The 14,947-nt window shown below is 40.5% G+C and overlaps 1 protein-coding gene across 3 annotated transcripts in view; it reads left to right on the top strand.

The window, feature by feature from the left end:
* LOC122815473 (RAB3A interacting protein) overlaps window positions 1–14,947 on the top strand; it is a 1,760,500-nt gene that overhangs the window by 539,956 nt on the left and 1,205,597 nt on the right. For all 3 annotated transcript variants that reach the window (XM_044087996.1, XM_044087994.1, XM_044087995.1), the window contains one exon: window positions 13,312–13,368. The gene's annotated coding sequence lies outside the window, so the exon portion shown is untranslated. The remainder of the gene's footprint in view (window positions 1–13,311; window positions 13,369–14,947) is intronic.

Below are 14,947 nucleotides of genomic sequence, written 5' to 3'. Positions count from 1 at the left end.
CAAATACCAACAGTCTACCCTGGTTCCTTCACAAGACCATGTCCTCCTAGGATGCAGAATCCAGACAGACAGAATGTTGGCTTCCTTACCACCCAAAATGGTTCTCTCTCTCACCACCTACTTCCAGGCCCTCTTGCTTCTTCCATCCCTGACTGCCAGGGACACCCACAAAATGTTTCCTTACTTCCATTAACATTCATAGTATTCTAAATAAAGTTGCAGACCTACAAGCATGGTTTCTTCAATACTTACCAGATCATTGAATTATATTGTAGCCAGGGACAGAATTTCAGAAAGTTTTATGTGGGGTTTTAGCCATGTTTCGGTAATGACAGTGGCTAAAACCCCACATAAAAGATTCTGAAATTCAGTCCCCTGACTACAGTATAATTCAATGTGACAGACTACAGAAAAGGGGGAGGCTTTGCAGTTGTATATAGTAACCAAGTTTCTCACCCCTCAAAACTAGCATACCAACCTTCCTCCTTTGGTTACATTATGATTTGATGTGACAGACTAAAGAAAAGAGGAAGGCATTGCAGTTGTATATAACCAAATTTCTCACCCCTCAAAACTAACACACCAACATTCCAAAATGCAGAAAGTCTTATCTGTCACGTCAGTACATAAGAAGCTTTTTTTTAGTTGCCCACTCCTTACCACCAGGTATTAATAATAGCTTGTTAGAAGAAATTCTTTACTAGGTAACTACAAACATTAGTACTAAAATCATTATCTTGGGTAATGCTAACATCGACTGGTTTATTTATTTTATTTATTTAATATTTGTTAACCTGGAAAGTCTGACTTGGAACGAAGCCAATTTTCAGCAGAGGCTCAGGGAGAAATGCTCTAGACGTATGTCTTTGTAACATGGGAGGAAACCAGAGCACCTGGAGGAAACCCACATGAACGCAGGGAGGACATTCAGACTCCACACAGAAGGCACTCCTGCCAAGAATCGAAGTGGAGAACCTCTTGCTGTGAAGCGACAGTGCTACCGCTGGACCTCTACACCATCCAACAGTTATCTGTGTCATATAACACCCCAGCTACCAGTCTTGACTTGTATCGGACTCAGTTCAGCAAAGTGAATCATTAAAAAAATGATCTTTGACTGGATAATTGTCTCTGACCCCAGCAAGTATGCTGTCTCGGGGAATACTACCTGATTCCCTTAGTGACCATAACCATGTATTCACCAATAGAGAAATCACCCACCAGCTAAAAAATATAAATACAGACCTACCCAGAATCTTTCTAACTTTCATGCTGATACACACAATAATCTACTAAAATCCATCAACTGGTCTTCACTCAAAACCCTATCTCTAGACAAATCTGTCAACAATATATTCATGAATACCTTACATACTCTTGGCCCTACCAGAAATGAGAGAGTAAAAAATATTCAGCCCATGTCCGATATCATTTAGCCCATATGCAACTTCTCACCCATCAAATACTATGTTAACTCCTCTGCCTGCCCTTCTGTCTCCTCAGTACTTCATCGCTGTCTCCCAACTTGCCTTCTGCACTCTGAAGACAAAAACCTGCTTGAAATCTGTAAACCAAAAAAAAAGTATGGGGCAAAATTTATACTCACTGCATATGCAAACTATGGAACTCTATCCCAAATTCAATTAAAACTATATCTAGCCTCCATGTTTTTAAGTCCTCTTTCAAAGAATTTCTCATTAATTCATGGCTATGCCCATGCAACTCACCTGTATGGTCTATATTAACAAATACTTTACATTCTTACTAACCAAATCTCTCATAGTATTATCTGGCTATACCTTTCAATACCTGAAGTATCACCACTTTTAGGATGGACTTGTATCTTTTTATTTTTATTTCTCGGCATAATAGACTGCATTTCTAACACTTTTGTCAGTGCTGATTGTCATGTGTAGTCATTTTTTTTCATTACTTTTTAGTTTTACATCACTGGTATCTGCTCATGCTTTAATGTATTCCATGTATTCTACTACCAAACCGTATGTATGTTTGTATGCTTTTTAAATTTACATTTGTACTAGTCTTTTATTTGATGTTTAATTCTGTGTAGCTTTTTTCCCTGGGCTTCCACTGAAAATGGTTATTTATTATCCAGTAGGACTTTCACAGTAAACAAATGTCAATAAATAAATAAATACTGGTTGCTCTGACTTTTGCATGCGTTACTATCCTACTTACTTCCTTATCAAGATACATTTGTTGGCCATTTCAGCATACGTGTGCCCATGGATCCCCCACTTTCAGTGTAATCGCATGTCAAAATATTTTAGAAAGGGGTTCTACATAAAAAGGCGCCCAAAAGGCGCCCAAAAAATGGCTCCTCCTTGAGATCTTAATCTTGTGCTAGAAAAAACTTAACACTTGCTCCATTTAAATCAATTCACATGGAAAACTGTCTTACTCATTGCTCTCATTCTGCTAGAAGAGTATCTGAGTTGCAAGTTTTTATTTTGGGTCAGTCTTATCTCACTTTCCACAAAGATGGAGCGTCCGATAATCCTTCATTTATGTTGAAGTTGTATCCGAGTTTACTTTGAGCCAAGCAATCCTTCTGCTGTCTTTCCAGAACCTAAAAGTGAATGAGAGGATACTCCATACCTTGGACGTCCACAGACTGCTCTGGTACTATCCTGACAAAAATAAAATCTTTTATGAACTCTGATCATTTGTTCATTTCTTGTGAAGATAAGAAAAAGACCATCAGCTTTGACACAGGTTATTTCCAAGTGGTTGTCTACCGCAGTTACTTTTTGTTACAGCAACCAAAATAGTGATTCCAGGCAGAGTCAAGTCTTATTCTACCAGGGCCTTGGTTTCATCTGTGGCTTTTTGAAAGGGTTGGTTTCTAGAAGCAGTAACTTGGTCCTCTGCATACCTTTGCAAAGCACTATACACCAGATTTCTTCTCCAAGTCTAGGACATGCTTTGCTAGGACCATTCTCCAGTGGCTCCTGGACACTTGGTCCTTCCTCCTCTTAGTCAGAGCTGTGGTGATTTACTTTTGTAGCGAAGGCTATGGTAGCAGTGACCATGATGATGACGATAATACATTTCTGCAAGTATAGTATAACTGTAGTTGCTCAAGTGATTTCTGCTGCAATAGCTACTCCCTTTCTCCACGACCAATAGTTTTGTATGTTTTTGTCAGGGCGAGGACACGTGTATATATAGATTTTTTTTCTTTCCTAGTATTAACTTATTTGCAGGGCTTTAGCACCCTCTTTTTGTTGGATTGAAAGCTGTGAAGGGCTTGGCACCCAAACTACTCCTTTTAGTCAGCCATGCTTGAACTGGCTGACTGAGTGTGTGGAAATGTGCCCATGAAGCTTTGAAAGCTTTGTATCCTGTGCAGGATACAACCCATATAGCTAAGGCTACTATAGGAGTTATCACTGGAACATCTACTGCTTTGGTAAGTTTACAACTGTACTTTCTCTCTTCTTCTGTGTTTAAAATACCAGTCCTGCTGCTCCTTTTGATTCTGAATAAGGTGTCACTTGTACATTCCAAGTGAAGGGCTCTAGGGCTGACAGCTTGGATGATTTAGTAGTCATCCTTTTTAGATAGCTATTTTCAGAAGATGTACTTTCTGATCTGTAAGAGACTAGGAAGCCAAGCACAGGGAAATCATGCCTAACTAAATGGAAACAATTCTTCCTTTGTTGGCTCAGAAGAAATCAGGACCCAAATGCAGCATATCTGTCATTGATACTTGCATACCTGACAGACCTTTAAAAAGCATGACTGTCATATGCCTTGGTCAAGGAGTTTGCATCGGTAATCTCAGCTTCTCTGTTTTGAGATTGTCCTCTGTACTTCTGATGGTCAGCTAAGCAATTTTTTGAGGGTGTCCTACATTTTAGATCATTTGAAAAAGAGAGTGCTCCATCATGACACCTCAGTTACATTTTGGAGAAACTTACCTCGACGTAGTTTGAACCAGATGATTCCAAACGGGTCTATATTAGATGAACAAATGCTTAAAATGTTGAGTATTACCTGCTCAACAGCTTTTAAGCGAATGTTCGTCTAAGTGAAACCCCGGAATATAGAAACAAGGAGTTTTGAAAAGTTATAGTTGGCCAGCCATCAGGAAGCCAACGTCCGACTACTTCAATATATACTGTACACCATTACAACCTCTCCAAAAAGAAAAAAAAATGACAAACTAAATTGGGGGGCTGTGCCCCCCTACTTAAATATACCAACTCCGAGGACGCACCACAGTGGAGGATCGTTGTAACATTACACAGGGTGAACGTTGAGACTGCACCACAGTGGAGGACTGTGAGAACGGCGAGACAGGGTAAACTTTCTGACGTCAGCCGTTGGCTTCCTCACAGCTGGTCAACTGTAACTTTTCAAAAATGTCTTGGATGTAATAAACGGTTGGTGTCACCTGGCAGTGTCGTGGATTTTTTTCTAACTTTTCAAAGCTCCTTGTTTCAACATTCTCGGGTTTCGCTTAGATGAACATTCGCTTAAAAGCTGTCAAGCATGTTGTACTCGACATTTTAAGCGTTTGTTCATCTAATAGGGAACCTTCCAAACCACTCAAATTTTTCTCCTGAAATACTGTTTTCTTGGTGGCAGTTAGCTCTGCTTGAATGTTCTCATAGTTTCAGGCTTTTATGTGCAGAGAGCTCTTCCTCATCTTCCACAAGGTTAAGGTAAACCTTTGTACTAATGCAGCCTTCATTCAAAAGTTGATAGTATCCAAGTAAACTGTTTCTGCTTGGATCTCAAAAGCTGTTTCTTTTTGTTATTCCTTTCATGGTATGAGCCTTCCTTATTCTGTTAAAGCTCATTCTGCTAGGGCTGTGGCTTCTTTTGGTGTGTTTTTCAGTGGTTTGGATACTAATTCTATTCTTGTGGCAGCTATTTGTACTTCTGTGCATACATTTACCAATCACTACAAGTTAGATGTGATTTCTAGGGCCAGAGCTACTTTTGCCAGCTCCATGGCTTCCATGAGGACCTCTGGCCCTTCCTTCTGCCAGTCTTCTTCCTAGGCTATTGTACTTTCCCGTTGTAAAGGATACTGCAACAGTGATATGGAAAGACACAGTACAGTTGTGTAAAATCTTACCATAACAGTAGATGCCCCTCTCTTCACTGTTGCAGTATTTGCTCCCTCCCTCCTCCCGTGGTCCTTTTTTTAAATTTTTTTTCTGAATGCGCCTGCTACCTGATTATATTCTTAGGCTCAAACAAATAGACGAAAGGAGCCAAGCAGTCCAAGAGTAGATAAAACCACACAGTAGTAAGTGGTAATAAAAATTAACGTATCACAAGTTTATTAGCACAACACACGTTTTTGTCTCACCAAAATGGGAAACTTCTTCAGAAAGAATATATATAAACAGAATGTCACTAGAAACTTTTAAAATTTTTAAAAGTTCCGCCCAAAGGCAGTTCAGTGCTATTGACCAATCAGAAATTCTCACAAAATTAAAGGTACAAGCAACTGCGAGCACCTAAACAAACAAAACAAAAGACTCAAATAAGTTGTTCAGTAAAATCAAACATAACAAGTACATACAATTCTAAATTAATAAATTGTGAAACATACTTTTAACTATTCACATGATCTATACTCAAGTACGTAAAGTACCCAAAGTACTAGTATTGGTGTTTCAATACTAGTATTTTGGGTACTTTACGTACTTGAGTATAGATCATTATGTGAATAGTTAAAAGTATGTTTCACAATTTATTAATTTAGAATTGTATGTACTTGTTACGTTTGATTTTACTGAACGACTTATTTGAGTCTTTTGTTTTGTTTGTTTAGGTGCTCGCAGTTGCTTGTACCTTTAATTTTGTGAGAATTTCTGATTGGTCAATAGCACTGAACTGCCTTTGGGCGGAACTTTTAAAAATTTTAAAAGTTTCTAGTGACATTCTGTTTATATATATTCTTCCTGAAGAAGTTTCCCATTTTGGTGAGACGAAAACGTGTCTTGTGCTAATAAACTTGTGATACGTTAATTTTTATTACCACTTACTACTGTGTGGTTTTATCTACTCTTGGACTGCTTGGCTCCTTTCGTCTATTTGTTTGAGTTTACGGAGATTTGGTTTTGTCTTTCTTGTTTCCTATATTCTTAGGCTGTTGTTCCTACTGGGCCTTTTCAATTCTGAGGATGGTACATCTGGAGTCACCTTTATGCCCTACGCCATGCACAAGGAGTATATCTGTAATCTACAGCATACTCTTTGCAACTAAAAGGTTTTGGTATACTGGCTGGATGTCGGGCTGCCCTAGGCAGGGGAATCCCTATTGAAAAGAATACTGCAACAGTAAAGAGGACATCTTCTGTTATGGTAACATTTTTACACAACTGTACTTTCTTTATGTAATGAAATTTATATTTTTGTCTCTTTTTTTTTTGTACTGTTTAAGGTGTTCGAGTTTTAGTTTTTAACTGTACGGCTTTCCATTGAACAATCTGGGTTTATTTCCTGAAGCATTGACTGATTTGAATGATCTTGCATGCCTCCAAATTCTTAGTTTTCTCATTCACCACAGTTATATAATGACATTACTATAAAATGCATTTTTGATATGTACTGCATTACCTACCCTAAACAGAAGTTATATACCCTTATAATGCCACTTGGCAGCCTAGAACTCCGTGTTGGCCTTGTAGGACTGTTGGTGCATTGTAACAATATAGGTCATATGTGTCAAACAGCATCAAGGTTCTGGATAAGAAATCTGGATAGTCACTTTTAAACTTGTACATAGGTTGTGCTTTTAGGTGCAGAAGTGTTAGAACAGCTGTATGATGACTTACTGACTGCTGAGCCACAATTCCCGTAAAGTTTTCTTTTTTCCTTTTTTTTTGTGTTAACATTTCGTATGCTAGAAGCATCACTTTCATTGTGAAATGATGGTTTATACTTATCTTATAAAAGTAAAACATCGTTGTAATGTTAGTTGTTGCTTAGATCTCTGTTGAAACTGCCTGCCCCCCATTTTCTGCTGTGTCTTCAGTTGGTATAACTGTTTTTTACAGCTTGTGTGTTATCTAACTCAAGGATCACTTGCATAAAATTAGACCTGTTAGTAACAGCCTGAATTTAATTGCTGGAACCTGTGTTCTGAGAGACTGCTTTCCAGTCTATCTGCAAATATACAGAGCTGAGTATATGTTTTTGGTTTGAGTTTGTACTGTTAGTTGTTGCTTAGATCTTTGTTGAAACTGTTTTGTCCCACCCACTCTCCCTATTTTTGCCTTGTTTAAATTTGGTGGCTTTTGCAGTTGCCCGCCCCACTGTAGATTTGATGTGAGACACTCCCCCAGTCTCATCTCTTTACCACATTCTACCTAATATTAAATTGAATTTTTTAAACTGTGTTTGTTCTAATATTGCTACATACACAAGTGTGCTGTTTTTGCTACTTTTCTGTAAAAAAAAAAAAAAAAAAAAAAACGTGTCTGTTTCTTACCTTTCCTGTAACTAGTGTTCCAGATACAGATTTGCTGAATCCAGGACTGTATGTAAGCTTCTGAGCCCCCCCCCCCCCCCCCAAAGCCTTTCTGTGTTGGAGGGAAGTCTTCTAGCTTATCAGTGGGAGTGGTAAGCACTAGGTAACCTGTCTACCACATAAGGAGTGGTTCTGGCCCAGAAATTGTAGTTATTGGCCGTTTGGGCAATCTCTTCCATCACTCTCAACTTTCTGATTTGAAAGCCTGCAATTGCACTTGTTTCTGTCCTGTAACTCGTCTAGTGCAGATACAGATTCTTAGTTTTAGCACTTAAATTTGCTTATTCGTGCTCAGCACTTGTTCAGTACTTGTAAGCACTAAATAAGCTACTAATTACTATGGCACTCAACCTTCCTCATTACCTAGAGGAAAACAGTTTTTGTACTTACTTTTCTCACTTGCTTAGAGAAAAACAGCTCTTGTACTCACTTTCCCCACTATCTAGAGGAAAATGTTTTTTTATTCAGGCATGTCCAAGGGTCAGCTCCCAGTGTTCTCTCCTGTCTATCTGATGAATCTGGGCATCATGAGGCAATGTAGAAATTTCCTCGTGCACAGACCACCCTCTCCTCCTACCACCCAACACTACAACCTGTGAGAGATGCACTTATCTAGCCAAACTGGAGGTAAAGCTCTCTCCAACCAAGACTGAACTTGACAGTCATGAGGAGAAGGTAAACATTTGCACCACACCACACTCGTCACATAGTCCCACTAAATCTACACCAACAAAATCCACACATAGTAACACAAAAACATTCACGGAGGCTCTCAATAATAATCTGTCTAAGCAACAGAGACCTCCAAATCAGAAACGCAAGCAACCTCCATACTCCAACACAACCCAAATGACACACAGCCCACAGACTCCGTGTGCCACTCAACCACGGACAATAAGGCAAAACAACGTACCCAACACACTAGTCATAGGTGACTCTATAGTCAGGCACACTGATGTCCCACTCACCAGGCTAAACAAGGAGAAGGTTACGGTCAGCTGCCTGTCGGGTGCCAGGATCCGCCACATAACCCACGCACTCAGGTCACTCCACAACAAGTACAAATATGACTCTCATTGTCCATGTTGGTGTGAATGACCTGAGACGTACCTCCCTGGACTACATGAAATGAGACATGGAAGAGCTCTCCGATCTTGTAGCCCAGGCAGGTATGACCCTAGCCCTGAGTAGCATTCTGCCATCACCCAGAATGATACCGCAGTACAAGGACAAAATGATTGACTTCAACAATTGGCTAAGCTTCTGGTGTCATTCTAAGGGGATCCAGTGTCTGTCCGCTTGGGATGACATGGTCGACAGACCACGATGCTTTGCCAAAGATGTCTTGCACCTGTCGCCCCTTTGATTCCAGATACTGGCTAAGGCTCTTGCTACCCCTATAGTGCCTTTTTTAGAGAAGGTTCAAATAACAAATTTACCACCGTAACAGGAACAGGCAAGCAAAAACTGAGGGTAATGCTACTCAATGCTAGATGTCTAAATCTCAAAATGCATTCACTCGAGGCACTCCTTAAAATGGAGAACATCGATATCTGTGCAGTGACTGAGACCTGGTTCAAGGCTCCAGAGAGCACCCCTGCACTACCAGGCTATAACTCGTACCACACTTTTCGGCCATGTAACCTGGACCGAAACACCAAAGGTGGAGGTGTGTCCATATTTCTTAAGGATATCCACACCTCCAGGCTAGTTGCTCAGGATAATGCATCTGAGGTTATCCATGTGCAACTAACTCTGGGCAAAACTGCAATCCAAATTCTAGCTTGCTACAGATCCCCCACCATGCCCCAGGATTCCCACTCCTCTTTTCTTGATGTACTGGAAAATATTAGGGTTCAGCCAAACACCCTAATAATGGGCGATTTCAACTACTCCACCATTAACTGGGAAAACTACTCGTGTACCAACTCCTTAGCTCAACACTTTCTGGAATTCATAAACTCCAATGCCCTGGATCAACTTATCCACACCTCCACCAGGGGCAGCAGTATCCTAGACCTAGTCATTACCAACATGAGTGACCAGTGTTCCACACCTGAAGTCAACTCCTCGTTGGTCCAATCTGACCATAAGCTAATCACTCTTGATATCCACATCCTGCCCCCACCCCCCATTAAGGAAACCACGGTAAAAAATTTCCCCAAAGCCAACTTCATGCATCTTAAGACAGAAGTGGTGAACTTCATGACACCCATGCAGATGGACAGTACAGTTACAACTACTGAATCCTACACAAATGCACTCTTATAAGCACTTACACGAGTGCAAGGATCGTGCTATCCCAAACAGAACCAAGACACTATCCTCCAAAAAAAGGAAGCCAATCTGGTAGTCCCCTGCCATAAACAAACTGTACAACAGAAGGAAGAAACTGTGGCAAAAGAGAGTAAAATCCCATGAGTGGAGGAGCTCACTGGTCAGCCTCAGTAATGAGCTGAGATCCCTTATAAGATCCTCCAAAGCTAGCTATGAAAACAAAATTGCCACTAATTCTAAGGACAACCACAAAGCATTCTATAGCTATGTCAAGAATCTCAATGGCAACACTCAGATCTGCTCTGAGTTACAGCACAACGGCACGAAAATTACAGAACCAACTGATAGTGCCAACATCCTGGCAGATAGGTTCAGTGCTAACTTTACCCCCCCCCCCACCACCCCCTAAAGGGTCCATATCTATACAGGACGAATGCAGAGTCCCTGTAATCACAACTACGTAGGTAAAAGCTGCACTCTCTAAAGCCAAAAACACAGCATTCATGGGACCGGACAACATCCCAGGCTGCGTTTTACACAAACTTCAGAATGAACTGGCTCCCCACTTAAGCACCATGTTAAATAATAGCCTCGCATCAGGCTTTGTGCCCACTGAATGGCGCACAGCAGCAGTTATCCCACTCCACAAAGGGGGAGCCACCACTGATCCTGGGAACTATCGACCTATTAGCCTGATGAGCCTGGTCTGCAAGGCCATGGAATGTATCATAATGGAACTCATAAACAAAGACATTGGTAACCTCCAAACTCTGGATCTCACCCAGTTCGGGTTTGTGAAAGGCAGATCATGCCTCCTGAGCCTGATCGACTTTTTTGAGGCAGTCACCAAAGCCGTAGATGAGGGTAAGGTGGTTCACACAGCCTATCTTGACCTCGCCAAGGCTTTTGACACCATCCCCCATTCTGGAATTACAGCTAAACTCACTAAACTAGGTATAAATACCTACGTCACAAGATGGGTTGCCAACTGGCTCACTGACAGAACCCACGCTGTAAAAGTTTCAGACTCCAAATCTGACTTCAAAGCAGTGACAAGTGGAGTGCCACAAGGTTCCGGCCTGGGACCTCTCCTGTTTGGTATCTACTTCCCTGAAGTACAGGCTAACACAGAAGGCCTCTGGCTAACGAAGTTCGCAGATGACTGCAAACTAGGAGCCATAGTCAAGTTCCCCAAATGATGTGGACATCCTACAGAAGGACCTCGCTGAGACAGATGCCTGGTGTCAGAGCCATGGCCTCAAGCTCAGTGCCAAAAAGTGCAGTGTCATCCCCTTTGGTAAAAACTCTGTGCCCATGAACTACCACATAGGTAGCAATCTACTTAACACCGAATGTGTAATGAGACCTAGGGACCCAGATGGACAGTAGTCTCTCCTTTGATAGTCACATTGCCACAGTAGTCAGGAAGTCCTTCTACGTGGCACACCTCATCATAAAAGGGTTCTCATCCAGGAAAAAAGAGGTCATTGTTCCCCTCTACTCGACACTCAGACCCATTATAGAGTACAACACCCCTTTTGGAATGTACCTCACAAAACATCTGCAGCAGCTGGAAAGGCCACAGAATTACCTCACAAAGAGGATTACTGGCCTCAAACAAATGCCCTACACTGTCCACCTCAAAAAACTCCAACTTTACTCCATAGCATATCGCCTACTTCGAGGTGATCTCTGCCAAACATATAAAGCTATGTCAAACCCAGAGCTGTTGGACATGCTACACCTAAAGAAATCCCAATCCCTCTGAGCTACATGCCCTAGGGACCTAAACCTTGTCACCACAATAAACAGGACACGCTGGAGGGATAGATTCCTGTCCCAGAGACTTCCCATACTCTGGAAGAGGCTACCCATCTATGTCAAGCAAAGTTCATCATTAGCACTCTTCAAGAAATATCTTGATGAGTGGATGGAAAATAGGAAATACACCCCGGGGATCACTTCTGTGTCTCTGCTTGACAGTGGCACAGGAAAATAACTTTCTTGGGTGGTGTAAGTCGGGGAACATTGTTGGCTAGGCTTAAATAGGACCTTGGGCCGATAGCCTAGTACCTACCTATGAACCTATGTTATGTATTACATACTCGCCACCCAAGAATAAGTAAACGTACATGTTTATTGTGATCTGAGTCTAAAAACATTTGCAATAGGGGTGTAATAAAGGTATAATAGTAACAACTAAGGGCAAAATATGGGTTGAAATTTTAAAACACATTGAACAGTAATGTTTAATAACAGTCATCCTGTAAGTACCCTTTGCTTTCACTGTAGCATGCTTCTTCTCAAAGATAGCTAGCTACTGTCTGTACATCTTGGATGGTGTGACATAATAAAATGAAATAAATGGACACAACAATATATTTCAATTTGCATTGCCCACATATACACTGATCTTTTCAAGCCATATCGACGGTTGTTGATCAGTAATGAATTGTCTGTTTGATTTCAGTCTACATCTCCACCTCTTATTTGCCCTTCAGATGTCTGACTAAAATCATATAAATAATGGCAGCAGTAATGTCTCTCAACTTGCTGCCGTGGCACTCACAAACTGGTCCTTCATGGAAATAATTGTCAACAGTCATCTAACAGTTATAAAGTAAATACCAGTTTGTTACACACACTTTTTTCCCTCTTCTCACCCCTGTTTGCATTCTAAAGTTGTGAATATGATTAAACTGAAAGAAATAATGTCTACAAGACTGTGCTGCAGTCCTACATACAAACAGCTTCTTCATACAAAACAGTGTCAGCAGTCTTCTAACAGTGGTCAAATATAACATGTGGTTTCTTTTCAGTCTGCTCACTCACAACCCACTCCAGCATTATACACCTTAGTAGGATGTCCACCCAATTTAAAGAATAAAAAAGAGTCTCTAATACCCCCACCTGCCTCACATGGCCACAATAAATTAAACAAAAAAAAAAAAAGAAAAAAGAAAACTGAGTAGATTGGTGCAGTGAACACTGTACACTGTTTTCACTGCCCACAGATGCATATTATGTCTTACCATGGTTTATCTTTACAAGCATAAATGAAACTGAAAACTCTCCTCTGAGGTCCAGATATGTGCTGCCAGTGGCCTCTCTAGAAATCACCAGGTCAGCTGTGAGCAGCTGATTTCAAATGCTTATTTCACATAATAATAGAAGTTGTCATGTAGCAATGGCCTGCTACTGTATGGGTTGCAGGTGAGATGCTGTAGTAATTGACAACATGAAGTCTCATTTTCAGGCTCTATTTTTCATGCTTTGTAATGAGAAGCTTTAGGTAAATCATTACAGTAATAGTTAATATAGTAACATAATGCATGGAGGGTATGAAAGTGTTTAGAATCTTATCAGTATCAGATTGAAGTAAAAAGAAGAGATATGTTAAAACAGTTATCTTAGCTCCTACTATTCTATTTTGTGTAGTACCAAGGAAACTTGTCATCAGTAGTTAATCAGTTAAGTTATGATGGCTTGGAAATTCATTGTGCTGTTCTTATTTTCAGAATCCATCTTTCAGTCTGGGAGTACTTCGTCAGTGGTGAAGTGTTCTAGCAATCCTGGTAAGTTTCATTTCTGGTTCAGTTTTTTTAGCAGTGCTAAAAAGTATGTAGAGTGGCATAAATATGGATAGGTCAGGCGACCCCTAACCGGGAAAAAGCCGAAAGACACAAGCAAACTCTTGGATGCATGTGAAGTATTTTGTCTTACTTAAATGTGGCATGTACAGCATAGGTGCAAATTGTGGCAATCAGGAAATCCAGTGTCTCACTCGTATGTTCTGAATCTATTGTCATATAACCAGACTGTATGTATGTAGAGATGTATTTTTCAAGGTCATTGTAAATGGATGCTTAGATGGTTTATGTCTTTAAGAATTACTAGAGTGTTAGTCATGTGACTGTAGTGCCTTGCACTTGTGAATAAAGGCACAGTGAATGAATACGTGTGTGCATGTGCGCATTTGCTTGTATCTTCTGTTCCTCCATGTTGCATCCTAACCTATTTATTAACAAGCTTCTAACTTGCAACCATGCTAACATGCAGGTCTGACATGATGTCAGAAGTAGCATTTTATTTTACCTGTATATAGGAAAAGCAAAATTTCTTGTATTCCACTTGATCTTACTCTAGGTGTTACTCCAGGTGTGCTATAGCAAAAGCTTCTTGATTATTACACCAGGACAGGGAGCCTGAGCAAAAGTTGGAGGCATGTGAGGTTTTCTTAAGTTCATTTTTTTTTTTTTTGCATTAAATAGAGGAAAGTGATGAGTAATTTGTTTAACCACACAGACAATACTGTTACATTCGAACACGTTTGGTGGTTGTCTAGTGTAGGCAGTTCAACCTTGTTGGCAAGGGGGTGGAACAACATGCTTGGCAAGGCTTGGCAGGGGGCACATTAATATTAATATTATCTAAAATGTACTTGCTTTGTATGCTTTCCTTAAAGTACTGTATTGTTTCGTAGTCAAGGTGCAAGGATGGCACTGATGTTTGAATTCGCTATGTGAGTCTTGTGCAGTGATGCACATTAGCCATGCATTGAGAATTTTGTGTATACTATACTCTTGCTATAAATATATTCAAAAGTGTTTTGCATCTAGCATAAAACAATTTCAAACCTAATTAAAATTTATGAAAAGGATCTTGCTCAAAAATAATACTAAGCATACAGAAGACAACCTATGAAAAGTAGCATTAGGAACCGTCCAAACTGCCATCAAATATTCACATCATACTTAATGGTGAGATCTGTCATTTTTTCCCTGTCCAAATGCTCTGTCAGCTCTAGCAGGTGAGGTGGTGATACAAAGTCCTGCCATAAGTGCATTTTGAGGACAGATCTTGATTACTTTTCATAGGTTAGTACTAGGCTATCGGCCCTAGGGCCTATACAAGCCTAGCCCTAACAATTCCCTGGATATTTCTTCCCACAATATTTACTTCCCTGGTCCCCTGTCTAGCAGGGTGATTGACATGATCCCCAGGGTGAATTTCCTATCTCCCATCCAATTGTCAAGGTTCCTCTTGAAGAGGGCCAAGGAGGCGCACTGCTTGACATGTATGGGGAGTCTCTGGGTCAGGAACCTATCCCTCCAGCATGTTTTGTTCATTGTGATGACAAGATTTAGATCCCTG

Source organism: Protopterus annectens, chromosome 11.part0, assembly GCF_019279795.1.
Source record: "Protopterus annectens isolate FY-2018-M chromosome 11.part0, PAN1.0, whole genome shotgun sequence".
Lineage (NCBI taxonomy): Eukaryota > Metazoa > Chordata > Ceratodontiformes > Protopteridae > Protopterus > Protopterus annectens.
Note: the sequence above shows the minus strand (reverse complement) of the source record. Positions and strands in the feature narration are given on the sequence as shown.